Here is a 20,335-nt window from a genome sequence, read left to right as displayed (position 1 = left end):
GCCACCTGCCTCTTGCTTCAGCTGCATGCTGCCTGACACCTGCAGCCCCCATGTACCGGACAAATTGGAACAAGGTAAAATCTGTTCATACCTATTAATCTGAGACAACACCTTTATGTAGAGCAGTGGCTGTTCCGGATCAAACAGTAGATAATAATCTGCAATTTCTCCTTGATTTTGTCATATACAAGAAGCATGACATTCTTAATTCTCATTTTACCCAAGCAATTAACTGAAAATAGTCTATCAACCTCTGGCAGTCATCTCAGGTATGCCATCTCATGGATGGATCTGTAAGGTCTGAAAAAGAGAAATGGTACCCGTTCGGTTCCACAGAAACATCAGAAATTATAGACTCATCAGCATAACTTTGTGACCTGGAGAGGTTTGGCATAAACCACTGAAGAAAGAATACATGTATATGAGTGCCTAGTTAAGACACTGTTAACCCTCTGCCTACAGGCCCCCCACACCAATCTGTCATTAGATGAACCAGTCTAATTTTCTTTAAGAGAATAACTAGCTTGGTAAGGAACAAGGAAATGTAGATGTATGTACAGCAAATAACCACCTCTGTAGCAGTGCAGCAGAAAAATATGTGGAACAAAGTATTTTACAAAATGCATGAGTCAACTAAATAGTGTCATTCTAGGCTGAATGGACTGGGCTGTTGTATTTTAAACAGGGGAAGTAATTATTCTGCTCTATTTCATCATTTTAAGGCTTAGTTGGAAAACTTTGTCCTGATGGCAGATTTAAAAACAACAACAACAAACAAACAAACAAACAAAAAACTATTTAAAGCAAAGCTTAAGGAAGAGTTTGTTCACTTAAAAAAAAAAGAGAAGGTTGTGGGGAGAGATTTTAATAGTTTTCCAGTGCACAAATGGTTCAGCTGTTCTTCATCCTTACAATAGTAAGTTACTATCATTTAGTTAGCATAAATACTACTTATAATGTTTTTACAGAGTTCTGCTTTTATTTGGTGGGTATTCTACAAAAAAAAAAATAAAATTGTTCTAATTCTCCCAAAGTTTCCTTGCAACCTTGCAACCAAAATATTGACTCAAAAACTTGCAAAACAAGAATAGCATTACTCCACAGTGTGGAACTTCCACCAGCTTTCACAATTCTCCATAAAAATCAACCCCCCAAACCTAACCAACGAACCACAAGCACCCTTAGTCCTACAGGAAAAGAGAGGAACCCTTCCCAAGCCCCAGTCAGCTTCCTGGGGCTCTTACCTAGGGTGAAGCATGCTTAGGTAGGCATGCCTATTTAACTTGAATTAGACCACCACATTGAGGCTTCCCATACTGTATTTATGAATACTTTATAAATAAGAACGTAAATAGATGCTTAAGAGAAGAGCAGTTGTAGAGAGAACCTAACAGCCCATCCTGAGAAGAGCAATCCGTCAAGAATTCATGTCTGCCTGTCAAAGTAAGCATGGCCTAACAGGCTTGTTGACCGGGGGGTTTTACCTTATGAATATAGATTATCAGATACTGATTTGTTTTAGAAAAGTTTTCTTGTTTACCTATTACTATTTCAGCTAAATCCCCATTTTAGTGCAGGTTTAGGTCAGAGTTAATCATAGAGAATCATGGAATCATAGAATGGCCTGAGTTGAAAAGGACTTTAAAGATCATCCAGTTTCAACCCCTGCTCTGGACAGGGTTGGCAACCACTAGAGCAGGCTGCCCAGAGCCACATCAGTCTACATGCCCATTATGGATCAGAGTGCACAGGTGGTGCCACAAATTCTTTCCTGTGAAAACTGCTAGCAGTTTTGTTATGAATAGCAACACAGTGTTAGACATCCAAGCATGTAGAGCTAATAAAATATTTATTTTATTTATTTATTTAGACATTTTTATGAGCAGCATATTATGAGGCTGCTGTTGCAATAGTTTCTATGTTGAAGAAATTTGGTACAGCAGATGAGCAGTAGATCATACACAGAATTAAATGGGGCAACCAGTAATCTTCTGTACCAGTGACCGAGCCTTGGAATTTCAAATAGCTATTCATACATGCACAGGCATTCACAGATATAAATGTTTGCTTAAGTGGTATTGCATTTTATACATGAAACAGATTTCCCTCTAGAAAAAATAACCTCATGCATTCTTACACATTTTTGCAGATCTTCTCACATCTTACAGTTACATGTTGCAAATCTTACAGTTTGAGTTATACAGGAATCAAGGCAGACTATAATGCTTTAGTTTAAACAGCAATTTTTTATCCCTTTCCATATTATCTCATGATAAACTTAATTTTTCCAACATGCTACATGTCTTTCTCCCTTTTAGAATTTTTTTTTTGACGGTTTCTGGCATGATGGGAATGCTGATCCTGTTGAAAGTCTTCGGGAAAAGTCACAGCACAGGGAATAAATTATCCAGCATAGTGAGACAGAGGCATTAGCAATACCAAGCATTCAAAAGTGAATCAGACCTCCAAACTATGAAGCTGATTTAAAAATCATAGCATTTCACCACAAGTCATTTTAGGGGGGTGGACATGGCCTTCTTATTTTTGAGGTCTTAGGATTTATGTTTTTCTACCTTTCTCTGTAGTGCTAAAAGCAGTTAACTTACTTCATACTTTATTTTATTTTATTTTATTTTATTTTATTTTATTTTATTTTATTTTATTTTATTTTATTTATTTTTTTAAGATGTAAGCTGAGAGTTTCACCTAACTCTGGAAAGTTAAGTCGAGATTGCATGTCATGAAATTCATGCAATTGTGAACAGCACTGAGCTCCTACCTTCTCACCAATTCAATAAAGACCCAGAAAGGGCAAAACCATCTGTTTTTTATATTAGATTTTTACTTTCTGGAATAAATCCTGGAATGAATGTAACTGATACGCAGCTCCAGCTCAGCTTCCACTGAAATAAATGAAACAGTTTCTGGTCATTTCAATTAGAGCTGGAGCAGAACTTCACGAGCAATGCTCTTTTTCACATCTCTGTGCTCAGAAAACAATTCAGGACTTTGTGACAGTTTGCTAACCCACTTTAAATATGGAGAACCTAATGGAAAAATGAATTTTGATGTCAGATCAAGCTAGGCACATAAACATGCCTCAATCTAACTTCGTTTCAGGTCAATAGGAACTTTCCATTAACTTCACTGGGCATTGAACCAAGCCAGATAAATCAAAGCCTAGGCATAAGTTTAAAATCTGGATGGAATCTAAATAAAACTGACAGCCTAGAGTGAGACCCTGGGTAATAAGCTTAATACATTGCCAAACCAAAATTCAGAGGGCATGTGCACAGTGTTATAAATAAACCCAGGCAAAGTGCATCAAAGGGTGGGGGAAATTGTTTTGTCTTTGAAAGCATAGGTGAGTAGATTTTAAAAAAGCAGCAAGTAAAACCTAGATTAAATTAGCAAACATATTTTTAGGCTATTTAATGTGTAAAAAGTTCTAGGGGTATCTTTTGACCAGGTTATTGCTGCAAGAAGTAATTTTCCATAAGTCCTATGGATGGATGTGATATTTGCATATCTGACTGCCATCTGTGTGAACACATTCAATCAAAAGTGACTCAGACCAGGATTTTTGTAGTGTTGGTAATAGATGCGTTAAATCAGGGTCTGTGAATGCTCTTCACAAATGACATTTATTAAGACTGGATTCTGTTAATGACACTGCAGAGTGCTGCATTTGGCAAGCAGTAAAGATGAAATGTAGCAGTCCTACACTGGCAGTTTGTCTGCTTTGTCCTGCTGTCACTCAGAAACGTCACTCACAGCTTTCCTCATTTCAGCCCTGACATGCTTTTGTGGTTTCTGTGTGTTTAGTTTCGAAGAGTTCCTGGTGGTGATTATTGTAATGCCATATGTTTCCAGAGCAGGCGAGGTCTGAGTAACACTGAATTGTTAATCGCATTCCTTGCCTCCAACACATCTCTGATTCCATCCAGAATACCCTCTAGCATGGCTTTGCTTCACTCCCCTCCGCTGAGACTTCTCTTGTTGCACTCTCAAAAGCCCGATGGCCTGTGGCCTCGCTTCATTTCCAAATTCCTTTCCCTTTCTACTGCTTCTGATGTGGCCCCTTACCCTTTCACTGCAATGTTCTCCCCATGAGGCTTAGTCAGCTGACGCTGCCAGGGAAATCAGTCCTCCCATTTAGCTTTTGGGTGTTCTCCTTTGTGAGACTCCTATTTGAAGTCTCTGGTTTCTTTTCTTTCAGCCTTTACAGACTTGGTTATGACACCACTACTCGCTTGCATAGATTCAGCTGCCATCGTCCTTCTTAGATGGAGGTCCCTTCCAGCCACCCCAGGAGCAAACATGGTTTCGTGGTTTCACAGGAACTGGGGGATGCAGGAGTCCTCCACAGAGCCCCCAGTTTAACCCTCCTAGCCCACCAAGACCGGATGGAAATTCTGTAGATCATTCCTAGCACACGTTTATCTCACCCATTACTGACAGAAGCTTTTGGGGGCTTCTTTCAGGACTCTTGTACTAGAACACTCACCCGGCAGAAATCTCCCATGTTGAAAATGAAACCACTTAAAACTGATCCAACTCAAAGCCGAAAGGAAAAACAGTTATTAAATATCCTCTTATCCTCACTTCTCTTTAGAAAATGTATCATTTGCCTAGCTCAATTTTTCCCTTTTTTTGAAATCTGTTCTTTCAGACTTGCCTTACAGGTCATGTTGTTTAAACTTGTCACTTTGGTGGCTTCTCCTGTGTGCTACCTAGCTTGCCTGCAATTTTCTTGAAGAGCGATACACAAATAGGACATAGGGATGCAACTGAGGCCTCATCTTTGCAGAATACAGCAGATTAATCAGCTCTAGTCTTACATAAGATATTTATTTTAATGCATCCCGGACTGGTATTTTTCTCTTTTTATAACAGAAGCATAATGCCTTGGAATTAGGTTGCCTCAGAGGTCAAGATGATCAAAGCTGACAAAATATCAGGGTTTGCATGCATGATCATCAGCAGAAGCACAGCTGTCATAAATTAGACCACGCCAATTTTCTGGTCCATTAGGTATTTATTAATTGAGTAAGCAGATACAAGCAAAGCAGCACTGGGCGGCTGGGGAGTCTCCGCTCCACCACGGCACGCAACTTCCCCTTTCCAGTGTTGCTGTTTTATAGCATTGAAGTTCCGGCATGTCGAGACTTGTTGACCTGTCGAGACCTGTTGACTTGTCGGGACCTGTCGCCTTGTCGACTTGTCGAGACTTGTTCTGAGGCTGCGCAGTCTGTTGTTGGGGGTCGTTATTCTTCCTCCAGTGATCACGCGTTGTGCTTGTGTTCAGGTGGGGGCAAAACAAGATGTCTTGCGGTGGATGGGTGGTATCTTACAGAATCTTTGTTTTAACAAGGATGTTTACCCAACCCCCCTTCCCCATTTGTCCCCATGTTACAATGCCGTGAGTTGTGAAACCTTATCTCCTCAGTAGATTCTTTAAATTCTCAAGGACAATGAACAAACCCCTACTAATTTATCACAACAGTGTTCACTGATGTTACGTTATTCAGTGTTCCAGTTATTCTGCTGATCATTTGCAGCTCTAGTTAACACTGCTGTCTTCTCCCCTCTGTTCTTGGGTTGCCTTGCCTCCTCTGTTGGCTAGCCTGCCTCTTGGTTTGCCTCTCTTCTTGGCTTGCATATCCACTTAGCATTGAACTGGCCAGGGCTGTGGGTGGAGAGGCTTTGTTGGTTGCTATATCCAAATGTAGGTGATGACACAGGGGGAAAGCGAGAGCAAGAAGGCTGTTGGGAATAAGAGTTGGCACCTAGCTCATGTGGCATGGGGATCCGTTATAAAAGCAATGAATAATGTTTCACTAACAGATGGATAGTCAACCTGCAAGCATGGGATGCTTCAAGAAAGTGCAGAAGGCAACGTGTTGCCATAAATGCCATCACTGCTAGCATGCCAAAAGAGAAGGAGGTAAAACTCAGTGCTCACCAAACAGTCCTTAACCCTCCAAAGGCTGTATGTGAAACTTTGGTGAGGTCTAGAACATGAACAAATTACCATGGAGTAGCAAACCACGCTGTAGCAGTCCAGAAGCAGCATGGTAGCTCTTTGCATTAACCCTATGGCAAGTACCAGGTTTGGTGGTAGCTTAACATTTTTGGACAGTTGAAACACCTCTGCACAGCACTAGTTAAATGTGCTGCATAGCAATATTAGATATCAGCCCATGGGTTTTATCTTTTGGTAGGCTCCCTGGCTTTGAGTGAGTAAAGAGAGCCTCAGCTAGAGCCACCCTTGCTGTTCCTGCTGGTGCTGCCTATGCACAGCCCGTGCAGAGCTGGGGCTGGGCTGGGGCCATGTAGCCAGCAGAGCTACGCCGATTAGCATCACCCGAGGGAACAGCTGCAGGCATTTCCATGTGCCTTTCCACAGTCCTCACAACCCTCTGTGCTGGCCTTTTGGCCTCTCACAAGTGCTAAAAGATGTTCACAAGCCACAACAAGCAGCTCCTTTTTGCTGTTGGTTCTGTTGGTACAATCCCACGTTTGATTTAAGTGTGAGGACCTTCACAGCACGGCTCTTTCACTATGGCGAGGCTTTCTCTCTCCACTTGCAGCTCGCTTGTTCCAATCATCCCTTTTCAGCTAAAAATACCTGCTGTCAGCCCTTGTGCCATTGCAGGATCAGAATGCCCTTTTTGTATGATGCCTCAGCCAGCTGGAATCTCCTTGTGGATTTTGAGTCTCTGGCTTTTATCACATTTCACTTTCTTCCTTTCTCCAAAGATTTTTTTTTTTCCCTTTCCCAAGGCTGTTTCTGCTATTCCTTCATTGTTCTCTGGGAGAGCTGGGAGTTGCAGTTAGTATTGCAACTGTTTGTTTGGGCCTACAAGGGTTAATGAAGGTTTTGCAGTGACTCATGAGAGCTCAGACTGTGATTCATCTAAACTCTACCGAAAATTCTTTCCAGAGCCAGGTCTCCCAGCCTGAGATGTGTTGTCCTCAGCTCTCACATGATGGATGCTATGCTTTGTGATCTGATTCGTTCTCTCAGCAGAATCCTTGAGCCTTTTAGCTTGAACTGCTTTCAAAGTAATAAGATACAATTTACCTTTGTTTTAACGTAGTTCTTCATGCATTATTGCTATCATTTCAGCGTATTCCTACTTATTTCTTCCTGCAATTTATCCTCCAGATTACTACTCCCCTTCCTGTCTTGCCTAGCAATGTCTTACACTTAGAATATAAAGTTCTCCTGTGACTCATATTCCAGGCAAAATGCCATTCATCCTAATAGAGTGAAACAGAGTATATATTCCTCCTATTAATTTAGCCAAATCTGTTTTGTGTTCAGATCATTTTCTGTACTTTCAAATAAATCTTATTTGTTCCTAACATCTTCTCAGTATCTCACCACACTTCACAGTTTAATAGACTAGACCTTATAGTTTCACTGTGAAGCATGTAATATTACGATTTTTTTTTTCCAAACGGCAAATTCAGATGTAGGTAGTTTATGAAATTTGTCAGCGGTCGTTAACTGGTAAATGAGCTGTGATCTGAATCAAGATCTCATTACTCCTTATTCTGAGCTTAACTCCTACTTCATTTTACATAAGCATAGTTTTGTAGTTCAGCATGTATATAAAACTCACCATTTTGGAGCTGAAGTTTTTGGCATGATTTGTATAACATTATAAGTTTGGTTTTATTACGGAAAAAAAAGAAAAAAAAAAAAAGAGGTAGTTGGGAAAAGCAGTTCTGACATCCAGGGCCATTTTATCACTCTATAACAGTTCTGCCTTGCAGGCTGAAAATTATGATGTGTTCTGATTTTGTTTTTGTAAGCTGGTTGCCAAGTCTAAAGGATGGACATCCTCTTCACAGGCTGCTCATACACCAGCCTATCAGTTCATCTGTTTTGAGCCTGAACTTTGCATCGTGAGCAGTAGCTGGTTATCTCAGCCAAGCCTGATAGCTTTTGGAGAATGAGGATGCTTCATATTGGGAGTTATGTGGTTGAGCTGTGTATTACATACTATCCAGGCATATCTAGTGGATGTGCTGCTATTTTTCCTTTTCTCCAGTTAAAAAGGGTTAAGCTATAGGGCTAACTATAAATAAAACTATTTATTTGATGTTTTGTTTGCTAATGTGGAAATTGTGCTTACTGAGCACTGCAGCAGTATCATTTAGTTTGCCCATTCCTGACTTTGGGCTTGAATTGATGCTATGTAGGTGGTTTTGTTAGGACACCTGGAAACTGAAGTTGGCCTTTTGAAGCTAATCAGTCTTTGGCAGATGATCTACAATTACAACGCTCAGAAATGAGACTGTGAAGGAGTGCTTAAGGCAAGACAACTCAAAGTCTGGGCAACAGGTTGTATTTGGCCCACAAAGGCCACTCATTCCCAGATGGCATGAGTTGTAGTCATGTGTTAGCAGCAACTTCGGTCTTCAGATGCCATCACTGCACAGTTAGTGGCAAGGACCACTCACATAATCATGGGAAATGAGGATACATGAATGTCCTGTCAGCAATCTGAGGCTTCACTGTGGGTTTTGAGACAAGCGAATGCCCATCCTGCAGATACCAGTAAGCCAAGGCACCAGCTTTCCCACTGCCACATCACACAGCTCTGTTCACCTGGGCTTCCCTGGGTGGTGGAGTCACCACAACGAGCTGCTCAGGTGGATGTGACTTCAGCCTGGAGGTGGCTGAAAGAAGAACTGCAGTCCTTATTCCCTTTAGATCCCTAGTGAATGGGGTAAAGGACTTATTTTCAGGAATATTTAACCCATCTTTGCAAAATGTAGCTGTGTCAAAGGAAGATTGAAAATGACCCCATCCTAGGAACCTAATCTGCCCAAGTACTGTAAGCTTGGAGTATTGGACTCAGAGGGCACATGGAGCAATGCTAATCTGCAGAGGAACTGCACGGGAGATTACAGATTTAGGTTTGTTTCAGAATCAAAGCAAAGCAAATTGCTCACATTTTTCACTACAAAACATTTTCAATTTTTTAATGGTAATTGTGAGTCTTATTTAAGCCTTCTCAGTGCCTCAGCACTGACTTTGGTGGAGATTAATCACACAACTGTCAAATAGGCTTCTTCCCTTTTGATTTAGAAGTACATTTATGGAGAGCATTAGCCCTCTTGGCTACAGAATCACATCAGAAGCAAGTAGCTAGTGCCAAGCAGACAACCCACCTTATTCAATCCCAAGTCTTTTCCAATATCACCTTCTCAGGACAGATCTTCTAGCTTCCATCTGCTGTATGGGTCTGCATTCTTTCTTCTTACATCTGTAACTTATGTTTTATTATATTTTCTGCTTGTGTCCAGTTTACCATGCCATCCAGACTGCTATGTATTATTGTCCTTTCCTCATTCTTCACAGCTGTTGTAATCTTTTGTTGAGTCTTTAAGCATCAGCATCAGTTAGGCACAGGTGTAATGTTGTTTTTCTCTCAGTATCTTTGTCTGTCCAGTGCACTCTCCCACTGTAGCTTCTGTATGGGACTTTGTTGAGGCAGCATAGTTCTGGTAATTACAAGATATAACAGCAACAGAGATACAGTGCTTTCTGTGTGCTCAGTCCCCTTTATGGTGGGCTACATCACATCATTTCTGTTGCGTATGGACCGGGCCTTGCTTTTTGTAAGCCAGCTTAAGAAATATCTGCAAGAGATATCTGTAGTCTTGCAGACCGGTCTTCTAAAAGTAAATTGATTTATTTACATACATTCTGCTGCCACAAAGGACACTGAGGCATAGAACTGTGCAGAAATCACAGTCCAGTTCCCAGGGAACAATTATACATCAAGAACAGATCCAAGGAAGCTTCTGAAAGACCTCAGTCAGAAGGACCTACGAAATTGTACTCACTTCACTGAGAAAATAGACTCTGTGCAGCTGCATTAACATGTACAAGATGTTCCTTATGATAACTATTCAGATAGCATGGCCAGGATCCAGCACCTGTACTGACAAATAACTCCATCAACTGAGACCTTCCCCAGAAACCTAGAAAAAGGTAAATGCACCCTCTTGCATGTCCTTGGCAGGCATAAATTCCTCCTTCCACAGAAATCTAACTGCATACAAACAGGCAGACCTGTACTGGAAAAGGAGAAAAGCATCAATAACTTGAAACAAAGGAGTATCAGAATAGCAATGCTAATGAGGTGTCAAATATTCCTTCTCTCTCTTTCCTTTCCTGCTGGTAGCTTAATGACAGTCTTCCTGCAAACTATCAACATGATTATCTCACAGATAATAGTTTCATAGGAACTCCCTCGTGGAATACCTCTATTCCCAAATACTGCTCTAAAGCAGTATGTGGTAGACACTGCATTTCTGATTTAAAATTACTCTAAATTTGTTTCTTACTCATTAGTCACAGAGTTTGGTCACATATACTGACACCAGTAAGACTATCAGACGAGCAAATATGATATTTTCTACTCTAGAAAGTACTAAATCTAAGAAAATGAAGATTTTTAGAACATTTGTTATTATATAAGCCTGTATAATTTGCAACCTTTTGTATTTTTTAGCACTGTAATTGTAGTTAACTTATAAAATAGGTCAGCTAGTATTTATCTATCTAACATGAACATCCAATTTTTTGAATTAGAAACAACTCTGGGGGAAGTTTGGCTTCATAAACTGAAGCTTAAGCCAATCTGTATGTGCTAGGCACCAGGCAAAGACCAAGGCTAGGAGTCTGACTATTTACTTGCCGCAAGGCTCTTGAAGGTTCCTTTGAAACACTTTGCACCAGCCACTTTCAGAGAAAAGGTTTTGGACCAAATGGATCTGGATCTGCCCATGCAGGTAATATCCACATATTGAAACTTCAGTGCTGAATTACTGTCTGCTCCGTAGGCTATAGCACCAAATCACCTCTGAGTTTACTTGAATTATTGTCGTCTTGCGTAGAATTGTTCCTGTCGTTTCCTAGACGATGAGATATTTTAACAGTAGAAATTGAAATAATTCACAGAACGAGACATGGACCCAATGGAGCCTATATTGCCTTTAAATTGAACATTTTTGCTTCTTTAGTCCGCTTTTTGATATGTGTGGTGCCTTGGCACCACCTAGTGTTAAAAAAATAGATAAACTCTAGACCACCGAGCACAACAGCACTACAAAAAGGTTTCAGCTGCAATAAAAGCTAGTGGTGTTGGGAATCATTACCTAATTAATTTCATGCACTTAAGTTTTTCCAGTTAGAGAATACAAATGTAGCAGAGCAGGATATTCAAAAGCATTTTGATGCTTGCAGCTTCCAGTCCCTTCTCTCTCTCGTGATGTTACACTGAACTAACTGATCAGTTCAGAAGGACATTTCTATATCCGTTAGAGGCAAATGTAGAATACTTTTCAGGGAAATAAGTTGGGGGTGTTAAATGAATCTGCAGGCACAGCTTGAGTGGAGAAAATAATTTTCTGCTGTTGTTCCAGTTTAATGTCAGATTCCGACCCATTCCATAACTGCAGTCCTTTGCATCCCAAATTTAGCTGATGATTATCAGCCTTTCTAGGTAATGATGTTGACCTTCCAGTTCTTGCATGAATCCCTCTAGAAACAGAACCATAACTACATATATATGTGCTGTATAATGATATAAGCTACTCTTCACAAATCTATTAGCAGAGCTTTTCTGTCAGCATTTTGTATTTTATGAATTTTGCTACCAAAACATTTGTTTTAATAAAATCAGTAAAAGTTATTTAGTTTTAGTGTAGAGTGCTATGGCTTCTAAGCAAGCTGAGGCAGCATAGCCTCTGATTTCTGATATGTTGAGACCATGACTTGCAGCAGCTGACTGAAAAGATCTGTGTGAAATGTAGAGTGTGGTTAGCCAAGTGTGAAAAGGAAAAAAAATGCTGTGATAGCAAATTGCACTTCCTTCTACGTGCTTTGAGAAATGTAGTCAGGCAAAAAAAAAATAATTACATCCCATTGTTGGTTTATGCCAGGCCAAATGAAAGTCAGGGAGAGGTGATATCATTTTTTAACCGATAGCTTTGTCTTGTTCTTGTGACTCCATGAATGTGACCCAGCTGCTGGTTATTGAGGTATTGCCAGGAATGGCAGGGAAAAGACAATTTGCTACAGATAACTGGAGATAGAGGCAGAGGATGTGTGGAAGACAGAGAACAGAGAGGATATTCAGCATTTAAATTAAACTGTGTGGATTGTCAGACATCATGAGTTTGGCTATGCATGGAACAGATTATAAGCGCTGTTCTGGAAAAGTAATCAGCTGGACTAGAGAGCCCGAGCCATCATTAAGGAAATAACTATGATTGCCTTTCTATGGCTCTTTGAGAGGTAGACATCTGGTCCTACGTTGTCCTTTATGCTCCTCGCTAGTCAATGGAGACACCACTTTCAGAACGTGATATACTCCATGTATCTAAAACATTTATTTTGGAGAGGGATAATGCAGAACTCGGTAGGTAGTCCTTCCTCTCCTGGACTGCAGAGGCCTAAAAGGCAAGCTTTGAGATGACTCCAGGTTTAGTTCAGTGAGGTGGGGTGAATCCTGTGCTAATTCAGAGGCAGAAGCGAGGTGAGGAGAAGACACCTGAAGAAAAATAAGCAATTAGTAGCACGAACACCCTTCTGCTGTTCTTTATTCAGCATACTTAGGGTAAAGGTAATAGGCATGACAGTCTTGAGGCTGAAGTCCTGTAAGTGTATAAAATGATCTGCATGCTCATGATAGCTCTGTTCCCCACTGCCCTCTGCCCATGGACTCCTTTTACAGTTGTTTCAGCCCATTTGTTGCTATATTAAATAATTTGATGAATGTAAGACTATACTCATGAAACAGGTGGCAGGATCAAGCCTTTCTCTGGGGATTGATACCACCTGGGTTTTGGTGCAAAATAATTGACGGCACCTTTTTCAGCTATGTCTGGGCTGGTGGTGGCTGGTAGATATAGGCCCTGAGGCTCTCTTTCCTCACAGCTGTCACAACACAACGTGATCCACCCTAGTCTGTACTTCAGAGTGAGCTCAAAATCCTCATGCAGTGCTTTCTGTAGAGAAAAACCTGGGGTTACACGGGTCATAAGCTGAGTATGAGTCAAGTTCTGTGACAGGATTGCAAAACAGACAAATGATGTTCTGGGAAGTGTTAATAATAGAGCCATACATAAGCCAAAGAAGGTCATTTTTCTGGTCTGCTTGGCACTGGATTGTTCTTCCACAGCTGGAAAAGAGAGTCCTGTTTTGGGTACTGTGTTTTGAAAGGGATGAAAAGCTAGACGATGGGAAGAAAAGCAGTAGAAATGACAGGCAGTTCAGAAAACCTAAGCGCCAAGAAAGGAAAGAAGGAAGTTAGGCTAAAAAAAAAAAAAAAGAGGGAACTGAGAGAAGAAGAGAGAGAGCAATCTAACAATTGCTCTCTATCAATCTAACGTTGCTATACAATGCTAAGTATGTTTTCAGTTGTTATGAAGTTGAAGTCGATTCAATTGCTGTCTATGTCCAGTACGGGTAAGACATTAAGAAGCAATTATCTGAATTTTGTAACGAAAGATTTAGCCTAATCACTAGGAAAAAAATATCTAGTTAGAAGGGCAATGAACTAGTGTGAGGGGTTGCTAGTTGCTGTCATTGTGCAATCATTTTCACTGGAAGCTGTCATGAAATAAGCATCTGTCAGGAATAGCTTGATACACTTCATTTTACGTTGGTACTAGGGAGTGGACTGAATGATACCAAGAAATTGCTTCCAGTTATAGATCTCTAAGTCTCATTAATGCTGTCAAATTTCGGGAAAAAAACTGTATTTACTTTACACAGATGATGTGACAGATATGTGACCTTTCCCATCAATTTAACAATATGTCTACCTCTTTCCTTTTTTTTTTTTTTTTTTTTTTTTTAACCTAGAGCTTGCATTCCTTGGCTGCCTCGGGATGCACAAATTGCAGTGGAGGCTGGAACCTCCTTGTGCCTGACCACCAATCTGCAATACCTGCCTTGGACAAGGACCGTGCTGCCTTACTCTATGCATTTCTCACTTCATTTCTCGCTTCCATCTTGGACCACTGCACTTTTTCTCAACAGAACAAAGGTAATCCAAGCTAATACAAGAGGGGTGTACCTGTGCTCTGTATTGTATCATACATAGAGCATATTTCGTCTCCCTTTACAGATTCCACTTCATTTTCAGCTACAACTTAAGGTGTTTATTTTGCCATAACAAGTGCCGTAAGGCTTGGACTTTGTAAATGTAAGGACATATCTATTTAGTTGTGCTAGGCTGACTGTCTTATACCTTAGGTCTCATTCAGTTGGCTTTGGTGTTAACAGCGGTTTAAACAATACTAATACATAAGTATAGGATGCAGAATCCATTTAAGATGCTGATGGGAGCTAGCTCCATGACGCTACAACTACACCTTGACCAAAACTCATACTTCATGCCCCATCTGAGCATATTTGTGATTGTAAATGGATGTGCCCTTTGAGGATTCTGCTCTTCTGTCTCTTTTCCTAAGTTGGTGAGATCAATTTAGTTGCTTGCCTCAAACAGGAAGGTCTCGTGGGTAACTGTTTTCAAAGGTGAGCTCTTGAGTTTAAGCCTTCCCCTTTGTTCCCAAAATCCTATAAGACTTCCAGAGTTGGTGGAAAACATCTGGTCTGTTCTAGAAAGATTTATCAACAGAAGATAGCTTTTGTCACTATTGATTTGCATATATTTGTATACACATTTGATGTTAGCCAGCAAAACCTAGCCTTTCTGTCACCTGAATAAAATTATCCTCCCCAAAGAAAACAATCCTCATTTAAATTCAGCCCCTGGCAAAAAAAAACAACCAGGATATGCTCTCATGACACTAGTGTGAGCCAATATGAAACAATACAGGTTCTGTGGGGAAAAGACTTCTGGTAGAGATGTGGCCTGAGGCTTTCTCTGAAAGGAAGGATCAAAAGGGGAGGCTGTCGCTTTTTCTTCTGTGGGAGAGGGACTTCTTTAAGGGTCATTTTTAACATCATGTTAGTTCATCTTCTGTGTGTTTAGTATCCTTATGTGTATGTCTGGAGTGTCATAACAGGCAAAGTACAGAAATCAAATAACAGGAGGATTGTAGAAGGAGGTCAGACTGTAGCTCTATTTAAATCACTGCTTGTTTGCAATCCTAACTAAATTCTCAAGGGTTATTTTCACTTTGTTTTGAACTCTCTCTGAATATTTACAAGTATGCCTGATGTTCAAGCTGATTAACTGTCCTCATTGTTACAATGTGAAGCTTCAAATCCAGAACTTCTGAATACCAGAAATAATTCCATTTTGAGGAATGCCTGAAAATGGGTTTGGACTCCCAGGTTTAGCTCTGCACTACAGATTTTCCTCATTTAATTGACTATATTTTGCCAATTTTCTGCAAAGTAGTTTTGATCTTCTGTGTCTATGCACTTACCTCCTTCAACTAAGAAGAGTAAACATACTTTCCTGGAATTTATCTCCCTCTTAGAATAGGACTGAATGATTCAAAAACATAAATGAACTAGAATGCTTGCTGTAGGATGGCTCAGAGGAAGATGAAGAAGTTATTCCTGAGCCTTTTGCAAACCTTTATTGCTCCCAAGAACTGAAGGTTACTCAGAGAACGATCATTCTCTTATTTCTGAGTTTGAAAACAACATACTGCCGTTTTTCCTTGTGCTTCCACTTGTGTCCCATACAGCACATGGCAGTAGATAGTAGAGATGGAAAAAGAGGGAAAAGTGGTGGAATATCGCTGGGAGGAAGAGGGAGCCCACAGATCTTCCATTAGCAATGCCGATCAGACTCTGTATGTACTATAAAGGGTACCAAAACAGGTGGGACCCCGTGACCTTTATCCTTCAGAGCACTGATGGCAAAGTACAAGGTTTTGATTTTAACTTTCACATATGTTGGATTTCTAATTTTGCTGAGTTGCGAGTATGCATGCTGAAAGGTTACATACTCACCCTCTGCTCCTCCCTGAGGGTATGGCTAAAAGGAGGTTTAAGATGAGTCACTCCAAAGCTCTTATTATTGCACAGGCATTGATCAATGTCTGTAAAGAGCCAGTAAAAAATACATGTATTGAAATTATTTAAAAGTTGTATCATATATATTTTTAAAGTACAGACCAATACAGGATGTAAGGTCCTGTGAAAGACACGTTCGTCACTGAATTATGCCATGTAGGGACCACAGGGGCAGGAGTGTACACTTTATTGAAGCAAGTGCTTAAGAAGCTCTCCAGCTGCCTAGATGTATGAAAGATAATAACTATCTTTTCCTCTTTGATGCAAAAACAGAAGAGGAAAAAAGGTTTCTGATAGTGACTATCATTTGGTAAGAGGAAGAGGCAGTGGAGCTGTAAGAACGAAACATGTCATAGGCTCCCATTCAATTGTTATACACATCCTGCTACAGAGATCGTGCCTCCAACACAGAATATAGATGTCAGAATCCAGTATTAAATACTCTTACCTCATTTCCTAAGGTGTTCATAATTGTCAGTCATCCTGCAGATTTTACAACTGATACTAAAACGAGAACAATTTATTGCCATATTGTGTCTTGAAGGTGTCTACACTCTATAAGTAATGACCTTGTCAGATAACAGCTGAACAAAGGAAGAAAATGTAGTGGTTGAGTATGTAGTTCTTCCAGCCCTGCTGTATGATATTTTAAAGAGTTAGCTGTAATATTCAATAAACCAAATAAACAGGCTTCCAAATTGGCAGGAGGGATAAACAGTAGAAGAACTAGAAGTACATCTGGTAAAATACTTTCTTCTCTTTTTAGCTGTCATCTGCAAGGAATGTTCCCAGGACAATAAACTCAGAATCCAGTTGGGAAAACAATAATTGTTTTCCACTCCTGTCATCAGGAAACTGAAGGCAGAACAAAGTGCTTAACTTGTGTTATCACAGTGACGGATGTCTGCAGCATTCCCACCACCCCTCATGCCCCCAGATTGTTTGGAAGCGTCTGCATTCAGTGAGTTTAAGGCTTTAGGGATATGCATATGCAGTACACAAGCAGCCTGAATGTTCATGAGTGAAAGAATAAATATGGAAGTATTACAAAGGGTTGATTTCTCTGTATAGCTGCATGTTACCTGCTGTCCACTCTACTTCAAGTTGTACACTCAGAGATTATAGCTGGCAAACATTATGTATGACCAAGAGAATTGTCTTCAAAGTTCAGGAGTAACTTTCCAATTTTAAATGTTATTAACAGGTCAGATTCTGGCATTTCCATCAAACTTTTCAAGGAAACAGAAAGTCCTGCCTGAGCGTCCACAGATGAATCACTAATAGCTGTAGTCTTTTCCAGTCCCTTGGGATAAGAGCTACTCGGTCTGGAAATACAAAGCCATTCCTTTGTTTCTCCAAAGAAGAAACTGTTTTCTACTAAGTCAAAAGGAGTTTTGCTATTGTTTTGAATAAAGACAGTAATTCTTCTCAGCAAGGAGTGACATTGGTAGGAGGCATTGTTTCTCCCAGCAGTCCCAGCACAGGACAAAGCCTGCCTTGCTGGTGTCATGCTCTTGAGGGTTACAAGGGTTACAAGGTTTCCTCCTGGCACTATTCTGTGTGGCTAGATCTGGATGGAAGCTCTTGTAGCTCTCAGGTTGGCCACAAATGCAAGAATTAGAGAGGCTGCTGGTCATCCTGCATGAAACCTTCTCTGTCCTTTTGCCTTGAGCATTAGGTTTATGGAAGATCTACAAGAAGTTCCTGCTGCTGCTTCAGAGGTAAAGAAGTTCCTGTGTGGTGAATTTTTTATCTATTACACTATAACATCCTGCCATGTTTTCTATACAGAGGAAAAAAGCCTCCTCTGAAGGCATCCCATAGCTTGTTGTACACAGGCCAAGCAGCTATTTTTATTTTTTTTCATCTTCATGACCACACTGAGCACCATGCCCACTGGCATGGAACATCCCAGTAAAGAAATGAGGACAATGCAATCCTGCATTGCTGCTTGTGTCTCCTAAGTAATCCTGTTCAGTCACATACTATTTCTAGTGTCTGCTCAGTAGCATGATATGCGTTACCTCAGTCTCTGTCTCCTGTGTGTGCCTTCTATCAGCTTTGCAAGACTTCATGAACAATTAATGGGAAAAATGTAAAGGACAGAGAGGCAACTGATGAGCACTAGCTCCTGAATAAGACCCAGTCCCTGAAATCTGTGCAGAATCAACAGCTTTTCTAAAATTGATTGCTTGCATATACAGATGTAGGAGATGGTGAACGCTACAGACTCTATGAATTTCCACAGCCATCCGGTTTAGGTGCAGCTTTGAATGTTAAATATTAGGTGATTCAGTTGCCTAATCAGAAGCATCTCACATCTTATATTGTGACCAGCCTTCAGTTGCTGCTGAAAAAGGGCTTAGATCTTCTGTAAGTCCTTATCATACCTGTCTGCCCAAAGTAGATCCCTTAACAACCTAGGGCATCTAAACAGCATAGATACCTAGTCCAGGTCTGTCCTGATTCCTCCCAAGATGTCTGCCTAGCTGGGAAAAAGGGATTCATTTGAAGTTCAAAGGTTGTATTTTCTGAGTAGAATAAAAGGGTTTCCTTTGTCTTAGTTAGATGGATCATTAGGAGAACAAGCAGCCCTTCATGTTTTGGCACATGAAAGGAAACCCAGAAGGTCACGAGCTCTCACATGCAACCAAAAACTGTTCATAGTGTATCTATAATCGGTATGTAAGCCGTGGTGAAGAGTGCCAGTCTTGATGTCACCTGACTGCTTTCATGCAATCAAAGGCAGTGGAGTCCTTTGATTAAGGATTTATGAGATTTCAGACGCATCGAAGACTGTCTTTATTTAAATGTGAGTAGGCTCTTGTGAGAATTGAAGCCATTATGTGATGAGAAGAATGTACTGGGTTTTGTGGTGGTTTTACCTTGCTGGGTAGCTGAACTCCACCACAACTGCTCTCTCACTTCCCCTCCTCCTCAGAAAAGCTGGAGGATACTGGAAAGAAAAAAAAAAGGCTCGTCGGTTGAGATAAGGATAATTTAATTAAAGGTCAAAGGAAGAGGGAAACAACAAGCAAAGGCTGTGCAGAAGCACAGAGAGAGAAAAAAAATTGTTCTCTACTTCCCATCAATATCAATGAGTGATGTTCAGCCATGCCCCAGGAAGTAGATATGCGTAATGGTTGTTTGGGAAAGACGTCTTCATAACAAGAAGCCCCCCTTTCCTTCCCCTTTCCCACCTTTTATTGCTGAGTGTGACACCACATGTATGGATATCACTTTGGTCAGCTTAGCTCAGCTGCCTGGTGATGTTCCCTCCCCACATCTTGCCCACCCCCAGCCTACTGGCTTTTGGGGGACATTGGAGGGAGTCTTGATGCTGTGCCAGTGTTGTGGAGCAATAGACAAAACTTCAGCATGATACCAATGCTGTTCTAGCTACGAGTGCAGAACACAACGCTATATCGACTGCTGCAGGGAAAGGTAACTCCATCCCGGCAAGACCCAGTGAGTTACATGACTTGCAAATCTCAATGAAGTTTTCTACATCTACAAATTTCTTTCCAGAAATTATTTAAATACACTTCATGCCATGTGACTCAAACAATTCCATGAAAGAAGTGGAGCTAAATAAAATAAAAGTAACCCAGAACTTTCATCATTGCTCTACAAACACATAATCTTAGCGTGTATTTTATGATAGTGGGATGATGTGGATTTCCTAAATGTAAATCCTGGAATGACATATTGTCACACTTACTTGTGTAATGGCAAAGAAAAATTATGCATTCTAAAAGATAAAGAGCCCTGAAAGATATAGCAACAACAGCGATGACAAAACCTTATGATCCGGTGTGTTTGCCTCATGAATTTTGAATACTTGTCATTAGCAGTACCGAAACAAAGCGTTGGCTTTTAGATTAGCAGGCTCTTCAGGTTCTTACGGCTGCTCAAGCACAGCATACTCGGTGTCTTGTCCCACTGGTCTACCCTGGAAACCTCAGTTTTACTGGTAGCCCCAGGTCAAACTTCAGCAGTAGCGAACCAGGTGTGAGAGCAATCCTCTCCTACTCTGCACTCTAACTTCTGTGAAGCAACAGGGTATTTCCCCACTTTCCCCTATGCCGAAAGTGGGTCTGGAAAGGTAAGTCATTGCAAGATCTGCTCGCTTAGCCATCCAGTCTAATATAAAAGCAGATTCAGGGAAAGTATTGTATTGTATCTTAGAAGAGGGTGAATGCAATGCCGTGCCCTCATGGGCATGCCCCATGGGTGGCTTTTGGCATTTTGGCAAAAACAACTAGGCTTCAATGATCTTTGACAGTCCTCTTTGATCTTGTTAAA

At 40.7% G+C, this 20,335-nt stretch overlaps 1 protein-coding gene across 1 annotated transcript in view; it reads left to right on the top strand.

The window, feature by feature from the left end:
• Positions 1–20,335, top strand: part of CRIPT (CXXC repeat containing interactor of PDZ3 domain) — a 63,168-nt gene that overhangs the window by 19,287 nt on the left and 23,546 nt on the right. Inside the window, exon 5 of the transcript XR_011808187.1 lies at positions 13,898–14,081. The gene's annotated coding sequence lies outside the window, so the exon portion shown is untranslated. The remainder of the gene's footprint in view (positions 1–13,897; positions 14,082–20,335) is intronic.

This window comes from Anas platyrhynchos, chromosome 3 (assembly GCF_047663525.1).
Source record: "Anas platyrhynchos isolate ZD024472 breed Pekin duck chromosome 3, IASCAAS_PekinDuck_T2T, whole genome shotgun sequence".
Taxonomy (NCBI): domain Eukaryota; kingdom Metazoa; phylum Chordata; class Aves; order Anseriformes; family Anatidae; genus Anas; species Anas platyrhynchos.
The sequence above is the reverse complement of the archived record's forward strand: the minus strand, read 5'-3'. Positions and strand labels throughout refer to the sequence as shown.